We start from the raw sequence: 25,226 nt of genomic DNA, 5'->3' as shown, positions 1-25,226 counted from the left end.
ATGACATCAACATAGGAAAAAAATCCAAGACCAACAACCATTGATTTCATCTATTTTCTTCAGAAATCTTCCTTAAATGTACAGGTGGTGAGAGGACAGAGGAGGCAGCAGGGTCCGCCATCATATCCTCATCCTGACATCGGTTGCTCTTACGCCTCGACAAAGAAACCTCTTGTCCGTGAAGAACAATGGCGCCTGTGCAATGTGTGTGTTTTGTTTGTGCACCATAGCTGCCCCAGCAGTGCCCTCACTCCTTCAATGGAGCAGACACTGTGTGTATGGACAGTAGTGAATGACACCCACTACAACAGGAGCAAAGCAATGAATAGGCCGAGACACCCTGGAGGATTTCCTCAATGCCACTAAAAGGATATGGGTGGTCTTCACTGTATGAATAATATACTCTTTACACCATATTATGTCCTATCAACCACATACTTACTTACACAATGTGAGTGTACACCAACAGAGGCTCAAATTGTTTCTAAAGCTGTTATTTATGCAACAGTTTACAGCATTTGTGAATGAATGGACCTCATGCAAATACCATGGACATGCAAATACAGCAGAACTAGTGGACCAATAAATCCATTTTTGGAGTCATCGAGGTTGCCATCAAGAGCACAGAAGGCTATCACAAGTCGATTTCAATAAGCAGACTTCTCTTCCTGTTATGCTTTTATTGATACGTGTATAAACAAGCATTACGGTATGGCAAGAGCTTTGCACCCGTCTGTTTGATATGGCAATGAAAGTTTATGACTTCAGTTTCCACAAAAAGCCACAATCTACTTCATCTTCACTGAGCCTGACTCTCCGCCATTGCTCTCTCACACATTTGTTCAGTGTAGGAGTTCTCACTGCATGGTTTAAAAATAGCCCGGATGGTAAATTCTTTATGAAAGCGCTCAGCCCTCGACAGAAGCTTAAAGGGGAAAAACAGAAAAGAGAAAACACCACATTTCCATTTTGCCCTGTTCGTCTTTTGCTCATTCGCTTTTTCCGCCTCCTTGAATCTGCAGCCTTCTCAATGCAGAGGCAGCAGAGCTACACGTGAACTGGAGGCTAGTTTAAATGAAATGCAACCAAGTTTTTCTTTGGCTTGTTGAACATGGAAATACCCGTGCAGCTAACACTTGGCTTATTTTCTGACAAGTATTATCTAAAAGTATTCTGGAGAATGACTTTCTAATATAGAGACTGTTTCATAGCCATTGCATCAGAGTGCTGAATGTCAAGTATAGCATGTTTGTCATCGTGTATCAGTGGGCCAGGCACATCTGATACTGCAGCAACGCGTGTTCGCCGAGGTGACAATCCCTGAACTCCCCCCCAATCAGGGAGGGATTAACCTGCTGGGGCGCTCCAGGGCAAAAATGACCCGGGGGCCCCCATTGATCCCCCCCTTTCCTCCCATTGCCTGTGCATAGTGTTTGTATCATGTAACCCATGCAGAGCCCAATAAACTGTCTCAGTTAGTATGTGTTCATTTGATGAAATATATATGAATTTCTGCAAGAATGTCATCAACTGCCATATAAATAGGCATTAGATCTACATTTATACACAGGGCTATTTACAAGGCAGGGCTTCAACATTTAAAAAATAAATCAATCCCCATGTTGGTCCCAATGGTGCAGGATGACAATTGCCAAACTGTCCTTTCAATGTTTCCAGACCAGAACTAAAATGCAACAATAAAGCCGAGAAAACATTATTGGTGCCTAAGTCAACACATACAAAGGTATTTTTTTAATCAGGGTTTTTACTTCATATCTTGTAGTTGTGTTTGATTATGTAGCAGTGACCTCTTTAGTACTTTATGAGGCCTACATTTATGTGTAATAATGCTAAAAAACCTGTTAGCAGTCAGCCCTTTTTTTGCCCCGACCGCTAGACCGTCCAAATGTTGCCTCATAGGCGATGCCTTACAAGAAGAGATATTGGTGCACACTATAAAATTACAAGCACAAAAACTCTTACAAGCCTACACACAAGTAAGTGTCTGCCAGCAATCCTGAAATTGCAGCAAAGTGCCAGGTTGAATATGATGTCCAAGATCCCGTTTTACACCAACAGAGGCACAGTGATAATGATTAAAGACAACTGTCGCATGTGCATCGAGTATTCTGCACAACAAGATGCAGAGTTTATGATCAAACCAGATGTGGCTAAGCATGGCATGCTGATCAGACTTAAATGTACTGTATAGGCAAGGGGGACAGGGGGAAAGGAAACAATGAGAAAGGCCCACTCCAGCATGGTAAATTATGGAGATTCTTTCCATAGATGTACACTTGACAAGGCTCTGCATCGAAATAAAAGCGACTGCTCTTCATCATTTGTATTACTACAAGAGAGAGTAAGCACTGATGCCAAGCTTTACGGTGGTGAGTTCGATATTGACACAGTGGACAGCTGGCTGAGCTTAATAGAAAAGGAGACTCTCTACAGGGGTTTTAAAGCCATTCAGTGAAAACACAACCTGAACCTCCTGTCAGTGTGTGTGTGTGTGTGTGTGTGTGTGTGTGTGTGTGTGTGTGTGTGTGTGTGTGTGTGTGTGTGTGTGTGTGTGTGTGTGTGGCCAGTGATCACTCAACACCAGTTCTGCTGGCCGTCTTCCAAAGCCTGCCCAGAGAAAGTAGGTCAAGGAATCCAAACACAGAAGTATACTGTACATACAGTGTATACAGGGGGATATAAGGCGCTGTGCCATTATCATTCTCTGTATGGTGGAGTCACCACACAATCACAATTCAAATTGACCACGTCCACTTCCATATGTGCCCTGAGAGCCCCTCTTATCTCCCAGCTTTTCACTCCATCCCGCTGTCCCTCCCCCTCTGATTTGCTGTCATCTCCCATTATTCCCCTCTTTTCAGGGTGAATAGAGTGACATTTCGCTCCGTCAACCCCCCTCGGACAGTAACATCTGTCATTTTTCCTAGGGACTTCTCCACTATCCTCCTGCCGGCTTTATTCTCCATTTGTTTTCCTTCCCCTGCTTATCTGTGCTCAGGTGTGCATGTAGCTGCTGATAGCTGGGCACAGTGACTGTATGCGAGGGCTGCCAGCTCTTACTCTTTACTTGGACTTCGGTTTTGTAGTCAATATTTCAAAAGGGGCCCTATTATGCTTTTTAGGTTTTCCTAATGTTTGGCTGTGTTCACACCACGAGCAACAATGTGACAACAAAGTGATGCTAGTTGACGACGTGTTGGTGTTGTTGTTGGTGTGTAGTCCAAAAGCAATACGCTTTCTTCCTTTTTTTGATGATGAAAAGATAATGAAATAAAAATGTATGATTATTTAAAGCTTGGTCACGTTATTAAAAGGACTTAACCATTTTTTTTAAGCCAGCTAAACTTTTGTAGCGTGTATCGCCGGTTGTGCGGCAAGTGTTTGGCGTTGTAGCTTCCTGTATACGCTTCCATTGAAAATTAAGCAGAGTGAATGTAGCATGAGTCAAAGTAAGAATATCTTTAGTGATTAGTTAAGGACAGCCTTACTGTGTGCTGCTTCTTGTGTGCAATTACACACACAAAACAACACATAAACCTGTGGTCAACATCCCCTAGCAACTAGCACGATAGCTAGAAATGCTACATAGAAGTGCTAAGCGCCGAAGATTCGGATGTAAGCTCATACACACATGCAGTATTTGCATACTCCCTGAAGCAAAGAGAGGACCCTGCTGGCTGCTCTGTGTTTAAAGAGTCTGGAGAGCAGCGGAGCAGAGAGGGGAGAGACAGGGAGATGAAGGAGGTGAGGGAGTGAGGCAGGGATAAAGGGAGATACTGCTGCCACTTCTCATTCAGCCCACTACCTCATCGCCTCTCATCCCCAGCGCCGGGAAGTAGGTCAGTGGAGGAGGAAGAGGAAAGGGGGGGGGGATGCAGTGAGGAGAGACTGGTTGCTGGTTGCTGCTGCTGCTGCTGCTGGTGTGTGATTATGTGCAGGCCAGAGGTGTCTATGTAGAGATCAAACATCTGTGCCTGCATCATTTCTATTCTCTACCCAACATCTGTCCCACAACACAATGCTTTTAGGAGAAAGAAAAAAAATCAGATGCAAAATCAAGCTTCTGTTTTTGCCATCCCTCCACAATAGAACAACTTCAGCTTCAGGATTTATCAACTGGTTCTTCCTTTTTTTACTTTGCACACTTACAACCCTTATTCCTCCTCGTCCTTCAACTTCATTCTCCAACAATGTCTTCTCCACAATCAAGTGCATCCATCTGCCCCTCGCTTTTACATGAATGGTGTGTTCAAACAAAGCGCTGAAAACTTTCTTTGTGCGGCTTGATCAGGCACAAAGTCAATGCAAACACCCAAAATATGAATGTGGTTGAGTTTATATCATCCTAAACTAACAAAGTATGTTGATGTATGTGTATAACAACCATGCCCTTTGTATACGAGTGTTGATGGAGCAGCTTGAGTGTTAGCAAAGCCCTGGTAGATCAGAACTTCATTGCGTTTGCTTTTCGTCTTGCGGACAGACCCGACAAAGTACAAAAGATATAATTCAGACAAAGCTGCATAATTATGACGTTATTTCTGCAAGCTTGTGTTCCTTTTATTGCCTTTAAATAGCATCAAAACATGGTTTTATTTAAATAACACAAATGTTGCTGGAGTAAAAAAATGGCTTTGTGTTTAATGTAAACATAGCACAAGGATGTTCCATTGTCATCTTCTTTATGTTACCTAGATGGATTCTGATCCAACTCTTTGCATCCAACTAACGGCAGGCAGATGGAGAGGCAAAGAAAAGAGGGAAAGCATAATGTAGGAGAATATACAAGAAGCAGCTATAAAACTCTCTGACGCAAATAACAAGAAGAATAGGCAAAGGCAAAATAATTTTTAAGAGGCACTGAATAAAAGATCATAGAGAAGCCAGCAGAATACTGTGTTTTTGCACACACATTGTTTCTGGGTCCCACAAATGAGGACCATTCCTCTGGGGTGCTGGGCTGTGGAGGATGGTACAGACAGGCTTACATAAGCACCACAGACGGGGGAGCAGTGCCACGTTGGCACAGGCAGGAACAAGATGCCAGATACAGCGCAGATTAAGGGATTGGCATTGTTTTGGAAAACTGTTAGCGTTAAGCAGGCAAAAGGAGCACACGTGGGACTGAGCCAACACCAGAAAGTCAAAAAGCACCAGGGAATTAGAATGGTATGGTGACAGCTATGGTTATCTGAAAAAAGCAAGGGCATTGTTTTTTTTGTTATATAGTCCATTCGTAATGACATATCATCAAAATCACGTACTAACAACTGGGTGGACAGAAAACACGCATTAAACAACTTCTCTGTATTCATTTGGGACACTTGTTGATCCATTTACAATGTGCCACCTTCAAAACAACTAAGGTTAGAGAATATATCGATTCAAGTTGTTATAATACAGTAGACAGTTGTCCAACATGTTCAATCACAGCTGAAGACATCTGCACATGAAAGGCATATTCCAACTTTAAAAGTGAAAACTATTATAGGATGGTCATTTCAAGTTCAATCTAATGAATAGCTGTTGATATCCAGCCAAATAGGATTAGATAAGCCTTAATCACTTTTTTAACCAACTGCCAACTATTGCTCAGCTATATCGGCAAGATGACATTTGAACAAATCATGATAGCATTATAATTAACCTACACACACTACCCGTTATTACTGAGTAGAGCGTGAGCGCATCATAATCTAACTCAATGCAACTTCCCTTAACTGACCCACTGGCGGCGAAAAACTAAAGTGAACTTCTCCAATTTCAAGGAAAGGGATTGGCGACTGCAAAGAATAAAAGCTTATCTCCCAACAGATATTTGTACTCAGTATTGGCTGATAATGATCAATGGCCGAGCACGAGGGGCATCCCTGAATACAATCATGAGTTGTGGTTTGATACGAAGACATTTGTGAAGATTATAACAATAATGGAGTTATCCAGCCTTTGAACATCCTATCTTTTCTAAATGAAAGTAATTGGTAAGGCCACATACACTACACTGCAAAGGTTTCTTGGTGTTCTTATACAAGATACAAACATGGAGGGACACCAATGTGATCAAAAGGGCTTAATGGTGTTGGCTCATGTCTACATGTGCTTATATGTGTAGGTAGTCATGGTTGTGCACTGGTATTCTAAAATTGCATGTGGAAGTGAATCAGTCACAATCATTAATTTGACATGAAGTGTTCAATTATTTTCTCCCCCTTCTAAAGCCAGTGGCTGCAAGCCAAGTCACCTGGGACACTGAAAACTCCTTCTCCCATGAACCCCATTGGCTGTGTGGCCCACACACAGTCGCTGCCTCAGGCCTTGGGGAAGGCATGTACACATGTTACCCTGTTACGGTCAGAGGTCACGCTGCAGCTCTAATCAGTTACATTAGTGCAACATACAGTACATGCAAGCATTCCCACGCACACACATAAACATTTTAGTTTGTTCTGTCTCACACCAATTAAACAGATTTTATGTACGCATCAATTCATCAATTACATGGGTTTTAGCACAATGGGTGGTCAGAAATGGTGATATTTGATCTAACTCAAAAAGCTAGCATGACTCATAGACAAGACCGATCAATGATCAAATGAACTTCCCTGTTCACACATTGTGACTTACATACCGGAGGTGTGACATCACCCATCTATTCCAGTGGAGGTTTCCATGGTTAGTAGTTTCAGCATCAACTGACAAATGACCAGAGCAGACAGTGTTAGAACTGCCATTATTCCATGGTACATTAGCATGCGATGCATTCCTGCGCTCGTAGAAAGCACACAGAAGGCTGCCGCTTTTCTTAGAGTCTGTACACCGAGTGGCTTTCTCATGTGGACATGGACAATGGGCCAGAGGATTTGTTTGGACATTTCTGCTGGGGCCTGACAAGGTAAGCTAAAGCAGGCAGGAATAGCCATTTAGGCCTGCAACTTTACATTTCCCAGCACTGGAGTCCATGTGTATCTGATCTTCAACAGGACAGTTATTTTTAGCTAGAGTATGACAGCATGCTCTCTCTACAAGCTGTTCAAGGGCCTCTATGATTGGCCAGGCAAACAAATACATGATTTTAGATATTAAGATGGGGGTTATTTCAATGTTATTCCTCACAGTAAGATAATTTAAAGTGAATGTTTGCTTATAAGCAACGTGTCAGGAGTAAAGAGATACATTCAAGGTGGCTACTGACAAGAGATGTCTGTGATTTAATGCCTACGTGCAACTTCCAGGAAAAGAGCCTAGAATCAGATGATCAGAAACCCACCCTTTCCCTCATTCCAATGCTTACATTCTCCCTGAATCGCTTCCTTTCTGCCCTGCAATCAGATAGGGGTAGCTGTATGGATGAGACAGCTGAAGACCTATTCAGCTGTTGGACTGGAAGCCGTGCCTTCAGACAGAGTCTGGGGCAAGACATGCACCGGAAAACCCATGGTGAGCTGATACTTCTGTAACAACATGTGGACTTCAAGCACTTTCAAATGTTAAAGTCACCTCTAGTCACTGTGTATAACAAGCTTTGACCAGTGGCGAGCCGTCAGGGCCCTCTAGGCCCTCTCTAGAGGGCCTTTTTTTAAACATTTTTTTTCAAATATTTTTTTAGTTATATTTTTCATTAGTTTTACCAAAATAATTTGATTTAATTGTATTTAAAATCAAATTTACAAATAAATAAATCCTTCGAATCTGCCTGTTCAGTTTCTGTTTGAATGTGAAGGGTTAAATGAAAGAAGCTCCTTCAGCCGTCTCTGCGAGGTGAAGATAGGAGGTGATTGGTGGTCCTGCTGTAAATTCACAGAGGGCCCAGCTATAGTGACTCAACGAGAGAGTAATGTCAAATGACAGTACAATTGACCACTCATATCTTCCCTCTAAATGGGTGGGCTTTATTTTCGTGGACTTTATGACAAGTTCCGCCCGCTGTGAAGTCTATGCAGTCTATGGTGCAGTGACGCGTCCTAAAACCCGGAAGTAAGCTGCGCATGGGTTCCCTCGACAAAAAAGCAATGGGATTTCTCCATAGGATTTTGGAAAATAGCTCGAAATAAGGTCTGTGGAAAACGAACCGGTTAGATAAATGCACGTTTTGTTGCCGGATAATATCCTCCTTTTATAATTTTCGAATCACAAATCTAATCGATAGATTTATGATTAGCATAACTTCGTTCATGATGGCTCATGTCAGTGATAGTGATGACATCGTTGCGAAATTATTAACCGAGTCATTTTCAAGATTGAGTTACAATGATAAAATAAAGCCATCAAGTGCTTCATCCAAAAGGACAGGAGGATGGACTTTGTGTTTAAGTGATTTGACCATAAAAGGTAGGCCTAAGTCATTTTCAATGTGGGCCGCCGTGCCGACTTAATTCATTTTTAATTGTTACTTGGCTGTGGGTGCCCTGTCATGATAGGTGTTTATATAAATGGTGTTGTTTTATGTGGTAGAGGGTCGCTGTCGCGTTTTGCACCCCGGGCCGTTGTTTTTGATATTCCGCTGAAGTATACGCTGTGACGTAATAACTCTTCTTTTTTTTTTTTTTTTCGAGGGAAGGAATGGGGGGGTCAGAGGGCCTAGGTATAAAAGTCACGGCTCACGACTGGCTTTGACAATGGCAACAGAACAATGTTAAGGGGGTGCAGTTGAGCCAGTTACATCGGGTTTTGGTACAGTATAGAGCCAGCACTGTGCGTAACATAAGGAAATAATTAATAAGTCAACATTCCTCCATTTAAATTGGCTACAACCACAATTATTATTAATTACTTTAATATCTCATGTTTAATAATGTTGCTTGAATACAGTATAACCAGACCGCCTCCAAGGCATAGGCAATTTCATTTGGAGAGAGAGGAATTTTTCATTTTCTTTGTTTACAAACAGATCTTGTCAGACAGCCAATGCAAGGACAGTGTAATTATATGTTACCGCCTTAGGTTTCAAAAGTGGTTACTGAAGCACAGATCATCCCCTTCAGGAAAAATGGCAATGGTTATTGATGCTTTTCATATCTGTCTACTTTCAATTGACATTACATCGCTGGGAACCCAACTGCTAAAAAACTGTTATTCTATACAAGCTTTTAAAACTGTCTGTGATGTTTCTACCTTTACATTTATCCCCAATCAATTTTGTTTAAACAGTGAGGTGCCAGATCTCCTACTCATGGCAATCTTTCAACTTCACATCATAAACCCTTTCACAGCCAACATTCAAGAATTCTCAGGGGTGTTATTGGCTGCTAGCCTCATTTCAAACAAACACATAAGCACTGTTGGCTTTAACGGGCCATGAGGCACAGTAACCCACCTCACCCATAAAGAGGAAATGCCTCAACTAAACCAATGGAAAAATAGGAGGGGGAAGATGTTTCCAATTCTCCAAGGATTTCAATAATAGCCATTTCATTTAGCTTGATTCAATAAAAAGCAGACATTTCCTTATGCGATGAACATTGATAATGACGTAGACCAAACAAAGTTAGGGGTTGTTACAACTGTGCTTTTAGATTATGTTATTTTACCATTATCAAAACAAATGTAAAAGCTCCAAGCAGAAGTAGAGAGGCCCAGAGTACCCAACCATGCATAGTTGTCGTTTGAAGCCAATTATTATAAACATGTTAAAACCCCTTCATAGAAGCCGCGAACAACAGCCAAGAGTTGCATGAACACAAGTTGAAATGAGAACCTGTGGAGACCCGTACGACTTTGATGAAGTTAACGTTTGGAAGGCCTGGTGGGACAAAAAGCTATTTTTGTGACACATCTCTCGAGACATCACGTTGTGTAGTAGTAACTATATTCAAAAGGTAATCCGCTTAAGCAAAGGCTACCCGCAGCAGTGTGGGACTCTAATAATGCAGATGTTAATATTGGCTCATGAGGGGGGTTGTATCAAGTGGGCGAGACTAACATCCGAAGCACTGCTGACCCACTTCTCTTTTGGCCGATGGGCACATCTCTGCAAGTCACATCCCTGCTCATCAAATAGACCGGCTCACCGAATAACTATGCTATTAATACTGGCAATGGGAAGAAAGTCGGCCATGCCACATTCCTAACTCTCCAACATTCCCACATATTAACAGCGCTCAGAATGAAATACAATACTAGGCATCCTTTTCCCTCAAACGCAAACCGCTACACTGCAGTGTCAAATAACTTTCTTATTTCATATGGGAAGAACGCCACAGTCACAAGCTTCCAGTCTAACTAAAGACATGTTATATATGTGTAGAAAAATGGCTTGAGTACAGACTGAGGGCTGGTTACCACTCTCAATAGGGAAGGGGTGCTTAACTTCCCAGAGATGTTGTACAAACACCCGGGAGTCAAGTCTTTTTGAGAGTAGGAGCCCTTTTTTATAATTACAGTACCTTTATCCATATACAGTAAGCAGAGAAGGTCAAGGTTTTCTGGGTGTTTAAATGGGTTAACTATTGAACAAACCCAACAAAAAACGGACAAAAAAATGGTTTTCTATGCCGACGATGACACCCACTGGTTAGGTCAACAGTTCTCAATAGTTTGTCAGCTTGCCACCGTTTGGCTTTTCATGCTGTGCAGCCAGGTTTTAATGTGTCCATCAATAGCAGTGAGTGGATTGGGGCACTCTATATTGTTCATTGTTAAGCTATTAATCTTGCCTGGGTGAGAGGTCAACAGCTGCAACATCGAGGACAGAGGGCTTCTGGGTAATGTCTGGAATGCTCTTCTGGGACAGTAATAGCGACACATATAGGGACAGCCCTCTGAAGTGACCAGCATTTTTTCAAATACCCTGCAGTAATACTGCACTGAATTGAGGCAGTGTAAAGGATAGATATGCTTACACATCATAAGCCCAAGAAAGTGTGTCACTGGCACAAATACAATGGTGCCATTTGACACACACTCAGTGTGGGGGACTTCCAGTAAAGGAGAGAGAGCAACACCAGTCTTACAGCTAAAGGCTCTATGAGTTGTGTCCCTCAGACACAGTAACCACTCTAATATAAATACAACATGACGATAATCCCATCCAAAAGATCAGATAGTTGAATTTAAGCAGCTTTACAGACCTCATCTTTTTTCTCTCTCTCTGTCCCCATCGTAATGAGGAGGCAGTTGAGCTGCCAGTCAGCCGCATGGCCGAAGTGATAAAAGGCCGACAGTCGTTCACTAACTCTCACTGCCTTTAATCCTGAGAGAGCAGTTCATGCATCCGTAATGGTCGATAAAATATGAAAAGCCCTGAGAGCGCTGACGGCAGCAGAGGCTGTGTGTGTGTGTACACTACTTGTGAGTCCTCAACTTTCATTAATGCCCTCCCAACACACTGAATCTTTTAGTGATGTCACTCAGCTTGCCCCCTGGCACACGCTAGTGTAGGAGGATTTCAAGAAGACTGGAGAATAAGCCTTTAATGTGGTGGAATTGGATACTATCTTGTTCACAATTCAAAACGACATCAAAGAAAACACATATGGCCTTATGACTGTATAAATTAGTTTTGCCTCTTGTTCATCAACCTTCAAACGCAAATCATTGAAAGGAATAAATGGTGTTGAATGTTGGAGGAATAATGTTTTTCTTATGTTCTTTTTCATTTTGCTATTCTATCCAGCATCAGCATTTTAAAAGCTCAGCCTCAAGTAAAATGTTCTGAGTTTTCTGTTAGGAATGTTACCTATTATGCAAGCCTCAAGTAGGCATCAATAATCCATTTCACAGGTGGAATTTGGAAGGCCAGTAAATGCACTTTCATCACTGAGATGGCAGCCTCTCAACTGGGATAGGCAATGATACCACACGGAAAAGGAGGCTCCATACTTTTTTTAAATCAAGAACCCTGGGAGATTAAGACAGTGTATTTATGTTGGTCTGAGCTGTTATGGAGTAGTGGCTTCCCTTGAGGGATATGTTGAAGAATAGTCTATTAATGCTTGGGATGTTGGATGGCTTTTTTTAGAGGTAAGTGGAAGTCTGCTCCTCAAGTTCCATGTTAGGTTGAGTTGTTGCTGGGAGGGGAGATGTACAGCATATATGGAATGTCTGGCTGCCAGGCTACAACTTACACCAAAGGGCTGACTGTGTGATTGATGAACATGAGTGATCAACCCACGTCTAGGACCCAAAATAGGCCCGTCCATTACATGACACTGTCCCATCCTGCCTCAATTCCTAATGCCAAACATTTCCATGATCTAAGTGCCAGCCAAACTTTATGGTTCAAACCAAACATGGATGTCAATTGCTTTAAACTAACTCTTCCAGCTATTGTAAATGCTGAACCGCCATCCATCCCTGAAACATCATGTCACTTCTTCCAAAGAAAATTAAAACTCTAAACGATCTCAGCTAAAACTGAATCCAAGACTACCATCAATGCTCCACAAGGCTTGCTCATATAATGCAGCAGCACACATGGGGGTTAAGCAAGGAGTGCTGTCAACACCACTGAAGAAAGAGCCAAAACATGAAGACCATGCACATTTCACAAGCCAGCTTTTTGCTGCTGTTTATGACCTATAAAAGCTACCGTAGTGAAGTATAGTAAAAAATGGCCCTACCCTTCAATCACAACAACACAAAAATGAGGAAATGTTATCATCTTAGTGGGATAAGAAGCCCGTATTGCCCGCCGGCTTCTTTCTTTGCTTGACTTAGTACTGAACCTACTGACAAGTGTTTATTTTATTGACGGCAGTAGTCTGTGTATTCTCGGTTGAATTGAGCAGCAGGATGGAGTGCATGGACAAACTGGGTTTACACTCAAACATCTGTCAAGTGTGCAATCTCCTACTGAATGAAAAGCACTACGATGTATGTGTGTCCGGCAAGGGTCTAAGGTATCAGTATCAAGATCAAGTATCTCCTACTTACCAAAGTCAGACAGGCTGCCCTGAGAAATGGATTGTTCCTGTGTCACGTCACTCTAAATATAAAGAGCCTTTCAACGAAGCAAGGCTACAAGAAATCTTTAAAGCATTCCTCCAGCCTCTGGATTTAAATCCCTTTTTTTTCCCTTTGGAGTTTGTGTTTTGTGGCCGAATTCCATGCCTTTGCCGAGTCTGACGATGTTTCCCGACCGAAGCTGCTGCGTTTTGTCTGCTTCTCCTCTCTGAGCTTCTGAGCTGAGCTGTGGATTTCAGCTGACTGTGCTGGGAGCCGAGCTGTTGACATTGTCCCCGCTCTCTCTCCCCCCCTCCCTCTCTTGCTTGCACTCCCTCTTTTGCTCTCTGTCTTTGGATCACTCGCCCTATTTCCCCTCCCCTTCTGGATTCCAGCCCCAGTGCATGACAGCATCCATGTGGTTGTCAGCGAGAAGGTGATGAATGTTCTGTGAATATAAATGCATTTATGTACAGTATGCATGTGTGTTGGTGTCTGCTTTGCGAGGCTAAGGGAGAAGTTCAAATGAAAGGAAATGACCCTTGCCAGCCTGCGCTTCCCAACCCTCCCCGCAATCCTAACTCCACCCAATGCAGACCAAAAAAAAGGCTTTGAATGGAGGGGATATCACACACAACGCCCATAGGAAACCCTTTTCCTGTCGCGTCTTCTCTTGGCCAGCACACAAAAAAGAACACGCGCCCATGTGAGAACACACACACAAAAGACATGCCAAATATGGGATTCTCCAATACCCCGGTGACCGCACAGGAAAAAGGCTTTCCCTGAGATTCAATCAGTGGTCATTTGGAAGAAGTTATTACAGGATGCCTGATTGTGCAAAGTTCTGCTGAAGTTGTGAAGTTCACACCATTAGCTCAGCCAATTGTAATGTATGAAGGTGGGGGGGGGCCACACCACAGACGGTTCTGAGAAGTGGAGTTCAAGTATGTAACTGTGATAATATGAGGGGTCAGCAAGTGCAAACATTGGCGTCAAAATCTCAAGACCCCCCAAGACTCCCATGCAACTGGGAAAGACACAAACATCACCCCTGACCCTAGATGGTGCAAAGAAATTGCAAAGCATTTAAACAAACATTTACTCATAATGAATTAAATGAACTTGTAATGAATGTTTTCACTATTGATTATTCTCAATCAATGTGTCTGGAAAAATGTATTTCAGCAAGACCAATATTGACAGCCTTTGGCGAGGTGACTGCTGGTGTGGTGATGATTTGCGATCAATACTATTGTTTGATTTCAGCCTTCATGTGCAAATAGATGAAGAGCGGCTGACCAGATTTGGGGAAAGGACTTTTCAAGGGCAATATTAAAAAAATCTTGGGTATTGAAGGACAGACCTGCAGAGATTTTCTGTCTTTTTGTTTGATAGTTGACCTACGGAAAGACTGAGTAGCCCCTATGAAACTGGAACTGTTTTATGCAATCAATACATGCCAACCAAATACATTATCATTTAGCAGTTGGTATCTGCTACAACTCTCAAAGTATTTGTGCATATTTAAAAAAGTAAAATGGTGCCTATAAAACAGGACAGAAACGCAAACACTAACCATCTTCAAGTATTGGCAAAACTGTGGCTTTTGCACTCGCACACACATAAACTGGAGCCATTTATAAGCCAAAAGTGGGAAAAGTGGGAGTCCTCATGCCGTTTGTCATCTTTCTCAAGGGAGGCAAGATGGATGACATCAAACTGCTGGCAGAAATGCCTTGGTGCATTCCTAAGCAAACCCTGGGGATGCATCTATTAACCCAGCTCTTAGACATGTCCAGCTTTTCTCCATGATCTCCACTTTCCCTACTGCCACTTTCTGTGGATCATCAAAGTCAGGTTTGGATCACTTCTGCTTTCTCTAGGGTAATATCTCCGAACCGCGACCCAGAGGAATACGCTAAGTTCATTCTGCAGGGTAGCTAAGAGCATTTCAGCTACTGCTGTGTCATCCATCACAGCCTGGTGAATTACATCTACTAATTGACGTAAATGGAGTGGGCTTGGCATGTTTGGGATAAACATCACACACCCCTAAAAGAAGAATTTAGGATCTATCTGGCCCGCATGTCCATCTTTTCAACTTTCTAAATTGTTTAGGGTATGATTGTCTGGTCAACATGCATTTCTGAAGAAAGATAGACAATAAGATGCAACTTAAAATTGTCACTCTGTATGACTGGAAGCTGAATCTACAAACTCGGTTTCAGTGAACTTGCACTGCCCCCTGGGTAATTTTGTTAAATGCAAGCTAGAGTAAACCACACAGGAAGTGCAAATGTCATGATGGATAAACTAGCTAACGGAGTATGTTTAGCAAGACTGACACCTCAGGAAGGGGGCTTTCCTCTTCGCATATCTGTGTTGGTGGAAAAGGACATGAAGCTCCAGACAACCTGCCAGTCACTGGTCTGTCAGCTGGTGGACGCTTGCTGAGCTGCTGTCTAAACCTTCCAGTACCCACTGAGGAAACAGACAGAAGACTCCACTGAACATTCCGGGCAACAATCTTTCACAACCAAAAAGAAATGCCTGCCACAGTGCAAGAAACATTTGGCTAACAAGAGCTACATTTGGTCAGGGGGAGCAGTAAAAAGAAAACTTGGCACTTGGCGTAGAGTTGAACAAAAGGTGAATGACATTTTGGACGAAAAGAAGCAGGTCACCCAAGGTGGTCTTGTCTAGGCTCATAAACCACCCATTCTCCGTCAGACCTCTCATGTGCAGTCAAACGGGTGAAAAGTGAAGCAGCTAAAAGAGAGAAGTGTATCAAACTGCAGATTCTGGCATTCAAAGCAACCTTTCCACGGTTGTCACTGAAGAGCAGTTGCAAGAATCCTCCTCCAAACCGGCAGCTGCCAGAGCCAACATGGCAAACAGTCCTGTTTTACGACGTGTTGTTCCTTAATATATTATTTAGGGTTTCTTCAGACCAGGCAGCTTTCATTTAAAGTTTGTTTTGTTTAAGCGAGGAATTCCTTGTGACAGCACTTTGCACACAGCCATAGCTTTCACGCCCGCACAGAGATAAATTGCCAGAGAAAAATACCACTGCTGCACAAAGACTGAACTCTTGACAGCGTAAATATGAGCCCATTTTTATACATGGTCTAATTGTATGTTCCCTATAAATCATCATAGTGGGGAACATGATACTATCCATCTTTCAAAAGCCTCCGCCGAAAGGTACTGTAAAGACTGGAAAGCCATAAATCGAAGTCACGATATTCATATGGTGACATTCTTTCTCTGTCTTTATTATTTACACACTTCAGTGTTTCCCATACATTGATTTTTTTGTGGCAGTGCCCCCACAAATAGAATTAAATTCTGTGGGAAACACTGCACTTCCTGTATAAATGCTCACTGTTGGATGCACTTCTACCTTAACCCTTTAGTCTCTTCTACATATGTGATAATCCTCCTGCTTTTACCACTCTTAATTGAGAGTAATCAAGCATTTCAAAAGGATTACTATTGGATTGTCATTTGTACTGAGGGCTGGGTGCTTTTGGGGAGGTTTTCTTTTTGGCAAGTTTTGGGCATCTGAATGGCTCTCTTGTCCCTGAGTCAGACTGGGCAGGGTCAGAGGTCACCAAACTGACTGCTCCCACAGTACCTCTGCTGTCTGCCTGGATATGTGCCAACTAAATGCTGTCATGTTTGGACAATGGTACAGCTTTTTGCTGACTGACTCATGACAGCTTCATCATGTTAACAAATGAGGTAATGCCTTGAAGACTGGGCATGAAAGAAAACACTATTTAACTTTGAATTATGTCCGAATAATGTTCATCTCGGAGTGGAAAAGGCCTACATTAAAACCATTCTAATACATCACTTATTTTAGCTCCTTTTTGAGACTGCAAGGAAAACAGGTGTGTGAACTGTAAAAATAATAAAGGCTGACAGAGAATAGTGATTGGAAAAGAGACGGTTGTAAAAACTAAAAAGAAAAAACATTGCTCTTTTCCCCAGATGCTTCCATTCAAAAAGCAAGGTTTATGTTTCCCAGTTGCTATTACTATATATTGGCAATATGGAGACTTCTCTCCACAGAGTACCACTTCAGCTGTTTGACTGACCTTGCAATTTATCACCATTTCTCAGCCCGCAATCAAAAGGAAACACTCAAAAGTACTGATCTTTTCAGTAGAGACTGTTCAGAATGAGTCCCTTCTTTGCTGACCACGGACTGAACCCAAGACTAAGTCCTCCTCTGAGCTTTTCCAGGTGTAAGAATGTCCATTTTTAAAATCCATTCAAAACAAAGTAAATCAAGTCTTTGACTTCCTTCAAACGCACTGTATAAGGCCATGTATGGTGGTGAAGCATTTCTGGGAATGAAATGTTTAGTCCAATTCTAAACAGTGCCTTCGCAGGGGGTATTCTGAATCTATGGGACCGTCAAACCACACACGCAGGTGATAGCTTTATCGTCTTCAGAAACATCTGGGAGTCATCTGTTCTGCAAAGAGGCCCCCTGTGAACAGGTGCGTGTCTGCGTCCATGACCTTACACCCTTGTTCTTGACCCGTGACCTCTAGTTAAGGGTGGGGATCTCTTTGAACCCAGTGGCTGTTCCGTCTGGACAGAGAAGGTCACGTTACACTAGACTTAGGGCTCCAGTAATCTTCACATTTGCTTTTCACCACTCGGAAAACTGCAGGTTGGAGCTTCAAACAAAGAAGCATTGAAGATTGGCAAATATCATAACGTGCATAAATAAGCAAATACAAGAAAACAAAGCTGTAATTATGCATTTGCATGACGCTATTACAGCAAGGGCAACTACTGACAAGCCGTTGAGGCCACTTAGACAAAAACACTGTTCTTTTCTTTCTCAAAAGATTTGTATCACAAACCAGAGGAAGTGGATTGCCTAAAAATAGCCCACCAATTTTATTCTCAAACCCTTTGGTCTGGCTTGATCATAATGGGTCCAACCAGTTTAACCACAGTTTACTCTGAGCAACGCTGCTGAAAATAAATGACAGTGACCATTTTTTCTTAATCCCTTTCTTTCTCTTCCTTGGAAGATGTGATGCTTAGAATGATGGCCTTACTGGGTTTAACAGGGCGCTAAAACTATTTTATGAGCCCTCCAGAGATGACGGATTAATAACAAACACTTCCTGTTTATCTCCACAGCAAAGGGCTGAACCACGAAGAAAGTTGAACAGAGCCAAGCTTCAAGCCCAAGTCATACAGTAGAAGAACAGGTGGCTGTTGACTTGTTTTGTATACATTCCATCAGCTGAGAGTCTATATAGCTGTAAAAGCAAATTGTTACAAAAAGCCAACACAGCTATTTGGTCTGGAAAATATCCCCCTTTTGAAGAAAACCTCTTACAGATCTAAGTCCAGAGGTTTTTGCAGTAATGGTAACGTTATTTTCAAAGGGGTTTCTTAATGAAAGGTTATTTTTATAGTCAACTTCCATTCTAAACTCTTAACATAAACCAGTAGTTGTTCAGAGTAATCTATCATGGCCATCTTGCTGGTTAAAATGAGGGCTAGTGTGATTGGAAACTCTGGCTTAAAGCAAAACATCTATCTAACTCACTAATGTCACATTGTGGTACACCTCTTAGCAGCTTGTTCTGAGCTGCTGTCATGTCTATGTTGAAGGAAACAAGAACCATATCAAACACTGAGGAGGAAAACACTCACTTAATAAACCACAAAATCCCATCCAAAACAGAACACCTTTATCCATCACCATGAATCCCTTGGTCCAGAATGTAGAAAAGGGTAATTATTTCCCCAACAACCATGTAACATATCTTCATAGAAAACTTGCCAAACAACAGTCGACCTTCGACCGTTAGGCATCACTCAAGCACACGTGCTTCATAATCCATCCAAGTACACAGAGAGTTTTTCTGTCCAGCTGCCTCTCATATGGTGGTAAGGGTCAGACATGTTATTATAATGATTTACTGTCCCCTTAAGTAAAGGAGCCCTTTGCCACATCCTGTTACCCAGCTGAGAAGGAGCTACCTAAAAGCTACTCAGTGGTGTCACCAAGTGAACTGTCAAATAGATTATACCGCTGTCCTCTGGGTCAACATTATGTTGAACCAGTGGCTGAGATGAACATGCTGAGGCATAAGATCCTTGGCATGCATAGATTCAACACTCTGTCTGCAGGAAGATATCAGGTTACCAACAAAGTGATAACAGAGTGTACCCAAGCTAAATTGATAAGAACCCAATCCTTATTGGAACACACTCCAGGCCAGTGTTTCCGCCAGACCAGGGCTGAGAGGGATGTCCTTGTCCTTTTCGTCATTTCAAATGATAACAACTCTCGATCTTCTTTCGAATTATTTATTTTTTTGGACGCCCTCGGCTCGAGTTCAGGGTGTTCCGAGCTGAATAATGGCGTCAAATGACGGCAAGACCCCCCCCTGGCAGAAACGCTGCTGCAGGCCATCCTTTCTGTGTCAGACAAAGACATTTCCAACCGGCACACAAATCAACCACATCTACTACTGTGCTTTGTTGCTTAAATGTGTCGAAAACATGCAGATAAGACATTTAAATAATTCTTGCAGTAATAATTAGTACAAATTGCGTCCTATTTGAGTTGTTTTCGTGATCTCTGCCATTGGTAGCACTCCTAGGATGTTGAGTTTTATTATAAACAATGGTTAAAACAACTTGTAGTGGACCTTTTTTATCTTTTAAGCTACTTTGCTTCTAAGTGAGGAAGTGTGGCAGGACACATTTGTATTTTCTGACTGCTGTGTATACAAAGGAGACAATGTAAATACATGAAGCACCATACTGTGTGGAAGGGTGTTTGGGGAGCAGAGGTGGAAGGGAGCGTTGCTGAGGGGGCCCATTGTGTGCCGATTATCCGCAAGAGGGGTAAATGATGGTGTTGATTAAAGCCAGCTGAGCCCAGGGCGGGCTCCTGCAGGGGCAGACACACGGCCAGCACCACGTGCCCCTGAAATCCATCTGGCTTCTCAATGACACACACTGACAAGCCAGACCTGCACGCTTGTTCATTTTCTGCGGCTAAAAATGTCCTCACAAAAACACACCCACACAAGGCTTTCGAAATCGAGCTAACAAACATAATTTTACCTCATAAGAACGCAGGCTAGTGCCCACAAGCTGGAAACTGACCAGTTTACTATGACAAACCGATACATGGGTTTATATTGCTACACTGAGGAGGAGTTTCAATACAACCATGCATGAAGCTCATCCTTGTTGCCATTTGATCAAAAGTGCATTCATCAGTAGCATCCAATTAGATCAGAACCAAAACTGAAGGCCTCACTTTGTCAATATAAACTGTATTTATTTTAATGTACGAATGGAAAACTTGTATATTTGCCCATACTTATTTTGGCCAATTGGGCGATGCCGAATGATAATGGTGAGTCATTGGTATAGACCAATAAACAATTTAAAATATATTATTATATCATATTATTGATCTTGTGCAACAGTCCATGAAGCATACAAACTTATTTAGCGTAGTCGCGATAAGATGTTAAATCCACTTCAGGAGAGACCTGATGTTCTCTGTGTGGAAAGAAATATGTGCATACAACAGCCTACTGCCAACATTAGTTGAACAAAAATAACAATTTTGGATAACATTTTGGATTTTTTTCCAACCTAATTGAATAAATCATCAAGTTTCTTATGCCTACTGTTATCATTATGGGCTACTGGCAGATACAAACATAGAATTAAATGGATTTCAAAATCTACACATTCACTGGGAAATAACGGAAAGTACTTCAACTTAGGTTACATGCAAAACATTGCATATTGAATATTTCTTGTATATTAACATATTTGGCTGTCATATCAAAGGGAATGTTTATTTTCGACCAATGCCAATATTTCAGCCAATTCCAAAAACATTCTGATAGGTGCGCATTGTAATGTTGTGCAGATGTGTCCTTAGCCATGCATCAAAAATACATAGCATGTGTGCAGATTCTAAGTGAAGAAACACAACATTTCTCACAATGAGAATGTGCCCCATTCTCTGGCCTCAACAGGATGAAAACCTGCTCTGAAAAAAAAAGCCTTGACCCCTGCATAACAAATCTGGGTTAATCACATCTGCCCTGGCGGCGTACAATCAACACACATTGTTGCGATTACATGCTATTTAAGCTAAATGGTCAGGTTGGGCCTGGAGTCGTTGTCCAATTGCACGCAGCAACAAAAATGTGGGTCAGCAGCTTTTCCTCTCTTTGCATTTTAGTTTCCTTCGCTGAACAATGAGTCTGCCTCTTTGTTTTCCCAAGACAGAAGAACTGTAGTAGGAACTGGCATTATTATGACCATAATAAGTCACTGTGGTACACACAGTTAACACGCCTGCCCTCTGAGATGCCGGGCGTGATATGAAATAGAACTCAATGACCTTCCCTTCTTTATTTTTTCTTCCCAAGCTCTAAGCAGCCATTTCAATAATCATGAGCATTGATCGTTCAGAATGAGATGAAAGGACAATGGGGGCAAATCGATGAGAGCAGGGAACAGCGCTCAACAGCAACTTCATCCTCTTCCACTGTCAACAGCCTCCTGTTCCTTAGGGGAACCAAAATGGCTTACTCAGCTTTGGCCTAGTGGTCTAGTTTTACAAGACAACAGTAACAAAAAAAGAAAAAAGGAAGCCAATCCAGAGAGGTGTCTGCTACTGTTCATCCAAACTGGCATACTACAGCTAAAAACACACTACAGTAAAAGGTACAGACAATTGATATGCCTTTCAAGTAGAAGCTAATGAAAAGAGAAGCTAGGTCTGGGAAATGTATTGCACATCACTGACCAGTAGCCAACGGCTTGAGACAGATTTATGGTCAGCATCTGTTTGGATACTTTATCAACTGGGTTCTAAGTGAGTTTGTGTTTGTGTTCAAATGTTCGCAACAAATGAATCACAGCAGGGCTCCTTCCCTTCATTCTGTTTCATGGGCCAGACCATCAGGCCTCTGATCAGCAGATCCCTTTCCTCTTCCTCAAGCTCTTGGAAGGAATGTCAGGAAGGCAAGGTACTGACGGGTAGGGTGTGTTCATTCATGTGTGCTTTACATTAGCATGTATATAAATAGCCTATATGGTAGAATTGTAGGATGTGTGCACAGCAGTGAATCTAATCTTTTGCTGCATGACAATACAATATGTTTTTTTTCGGCTTTTTACGAACAATCTCTTCCTTGCATCCTTACAATTTCTTCCAAATACTTTGCGTGGGTTGTTCCCATCTTCAAATATTTTGTTTATCTTTGGCTTCAAATGTTCCAAAGGATAAACTGCGGGAGAACACGTTGAGGTGTGAGAAAGGCGTTAAGGCAAACTGGCAGCGAATCAGGGCCCAGCACTGGAGTGGTGGTAATTGAAGGAAGTTGAAGAGTGGGAGAGGCAAAGGCAGATTCAGAAACTGGGAGTAATGTTTGTTTTGAATGCAGGAAGATTCAGATGCAATACATTAGGTATACTCTGCTTTAATCTTTGAACTGGGAGTATGTACATCATACCATTACTGTATTGCAAATCAAGGCAATACCTTAGCTTTTAGGCAAGTTAGGCAACTGCTTAGCCTTTAACTTGACTTTACAGGAGGTCGATATCCAATGGCTGCAAACAAGGCTAATGGAAAATCTTTCATAGATTGATTAGATTTTATTGCAGCAATATTTCATCAAGGCCTTAAGTTGGTCACTCCCTATGGGTCTTAGTATCGTACCCATCATTTCACATATAAATAATACAAATTAAAAAAAATCACATTCACATTCATTCAAAGCCTTCCAATAGCCCTATTCACCCTGTTAATTAACTGGGCATTTAAGGGATTTTGTTTGTCAACACAACAGAATATTAAACTTATTTTTGGGTTTATATAGCAGCGTTAAATGTCTGCATCAAGGGTCCAATCTGTCTGCCTAATACCTCTAATCCCCCCCCAACGCTAGCATCAATCCCAGTAGATGTGGTCAAGGGTATGGTTACGGTCCGGTAGCATCGCTGACCCCCCCTCCTCCCTCCATTTCACATCTCCCTCTCTCTCTGGGGATCACAAATGTCTTTAAGTCTCCTGACGCGACACGGCATAGCTTATCCCCGTGGCTGCTGGACAATATGAAGGTAGGGGGTAAAGAGGGGGAAGGGAGAGGTGATTTGTGATGATGGTGGGGGGGGGCTGGACTTTAAAAAAGGCAATTTTCTAGATGGCTCACTGCCTGAAGAAATATCACAGGCTCTGATGCTGCATGAAAATTGAGAGTACCGCCAAGGCCTGTTCAGATAGACACAGAGGCAGAGGGAAAATATATCAGCCTCCAGTAACTGTATTGAAGGCCAATTCGTGTGTGTGTTTGGCACACACAGCAATGGATTATGGGTTATCTCTCCATCACTCCTTTGCAAGTGGGATGGATCTCTCAACACACATTTTTGCAGAGCTTTTAGCTTTCTAGATGTGTATTTCTTCCATAGTGATGACAATTGGAAAAGCAAACCCTTTTCCTAACCCTTAACTGGTCAAAGCAACCACTTCCAGCAGCACATTACTGTAGGGGAGTTAGAATAGAGCTACATAACCACATCAGAAGAGAACTGGGGCATGGAAGTGAATACACTTTAAATGACTAATTACTCAATGGCAGGACTGGAAAGAGCGTGCATCATACGCCAACTGGCACAGTGTGCGATGATACTTAATATGAGAGGAAGCTTCATTTTTCCTGTGATCTAACAGGTGCACAAACAAGTTTTCCCTGACACATAAACAAATATAAACAACCCCCATATTAACACAATGCACGTAGATAGCAAAAGCACTAAAAATAGCTTGCAGTTGACGGTTGCTAGGACATGGCTGGGTCATTTGAGTTTCCCCTGCCTGGATCCTGGCGTTTGTTTACCCCGACACTTCCTGAATGCTGATGGCAGATAGTCTCCTGGTTTATACAAGTGGACTGAGAAGAAAAACAGCCCACTGCTCTGAGAGGCTGTTGCACAATACAACGGAGGAAGAGGGGGATGAAGGGGGAGGATCAGTATCCCAGTAACCAAGGGAACAGCACCAAGGAGGTCAGCTGATGTCCACATGTGATATTTACCACAAGGGAGAGATTGAGTGTATACTATTGGAGGATGGAAAATGTTTAACAGGCATCCTCACCATCTCCTCTTCATCTGCAAAACTTTCAAAATAGAAAGAAATAACCAGATTCCACATCGGAACCCGTGTTTTGCATAATTTGCAGATGACAATATTGAGAATGATGCATAGAGGAGAAATACCATCAGAAAGTCATGAGGGAGAGATAGGGGTAGCATTACAGGCGAATGAAAGAACAGAAGGAGGAAAGGGTAGAAGAGATGGTCTGGTACTGCTTACGGATGAGAACACCCACAGATGCTAAATATGGGAAAATTACGCAATTGATCACATAGCACAAATGAACGCCTTGCCTTTCAACAGTCCATTTGAAGTGCAATGCCAGCGCAAAACCTGCGTAAGATCAATCTGCCTCTCCGGAGGGATAAAAGCAAAAGGCCCCATTTCAACAAGCCTCTCCCGAGACAGACCCCTATTCATACAGCCTCTGAATGCTTTAGTTGTTACCATCCATGCGGTTTGTCACTTGGCGAAAAGGAGTTATTGCAAAGAACTTGCCGGGGCGAAGGATCTATGGCTCGGGTTTACCGTTCAAATGGTGTTTGCCTGTTTAGGTACTCAAAAGTAAAAAGACAGAACCATTTGTATATGCTCGTGGATGCTGAAGCGAATTCATCCATCCACCTCAAAGCTCAAACATGACAGTTATCTCAGATGAAGCATTAGAGGCTGGAAGAGAGCCCGTAAAGCACAGTAAAAGTGCCTGCCACACGTTTTCTATTCTACTTAAGAGCTTTGAACTGCAACATCAAGTCATTACATGATTGGAAAGAAATGCATGGGAAAATGAAGAAGCCAAAAGTAGGAACATAAAAAGTTTAAGCAAGAATTATGATAGTGTTGAGGTTAAACATGTTTTAAGTTTTGCGTAATGGCATTGGGTTTTAAAACAGAATGCGATTGCTGGGAAGGTTTTCTCAGATAATGTTCGTTTAAGCCATGTTTTTCATCCAAAGGTCAAACAATGAATTGGTTGTTTGGCTTCTGTGAAGATGAGGATAGGTTAAGAATATTATGATGGCTTAGAAGGGGAAGGAAGATGGGTGGATTGGTTGCATCTATATCTTAAATCTTGTTAAGAGGCTCCAGCCTTAGATCACTTTGTTAAAACACATTTGCCATGCAGGTAAAGTGA

At 42.2% G+C, this 25,226-nt stretch overlaps 1 protein-coding gene across 3 annotated transcripts in view; it reads right to left on the bottom strand.

Annotated features, from left to right (window-relative positions):
- The window catches only part of daam2 (dishevelled associated activator of morphogenesis 2), a 97,053-nt gene that overhangs the window by 62,636 nt on the left and 9,191 nt on the right, over window positions 1–25,226 (bottom strand). The window contains exon 1 of one of the 3 annotated variants that reach the window (XM_034146824.1): window positions 12,892–13,168. The exons of the other annotated variants lie outside the window; for them this stretch is intronic. The gene's annotated coding sequence lies outside the window, so the exon portion shown is untranslated. Of the gene's footprint in view, window positions 1–12,891; window positions 13,169–25,226 lie in introns of those variants that run through there. 3 annotated transcript variants of the gene reach the window in all.

Source organism: Trematomus bernacchii, unplaced genomic scaffold (genome assembly GCF_902827165.1).
Source record: "Trematomus bernacchii unplaced genomic scaffold, fTreBer1.1, whole genome shotgun sequence".
In the NCBI taxonomy this organism is placed as follows: Eukaryota; Metazoa; Chordata; class Actinopteri; order Perciformes; family Nototheniidae; genus Trematomus; species Trematomus bernacchii.
This window is presented reverse-complemented; position numbering and strand designations above follow the sequence as displayed.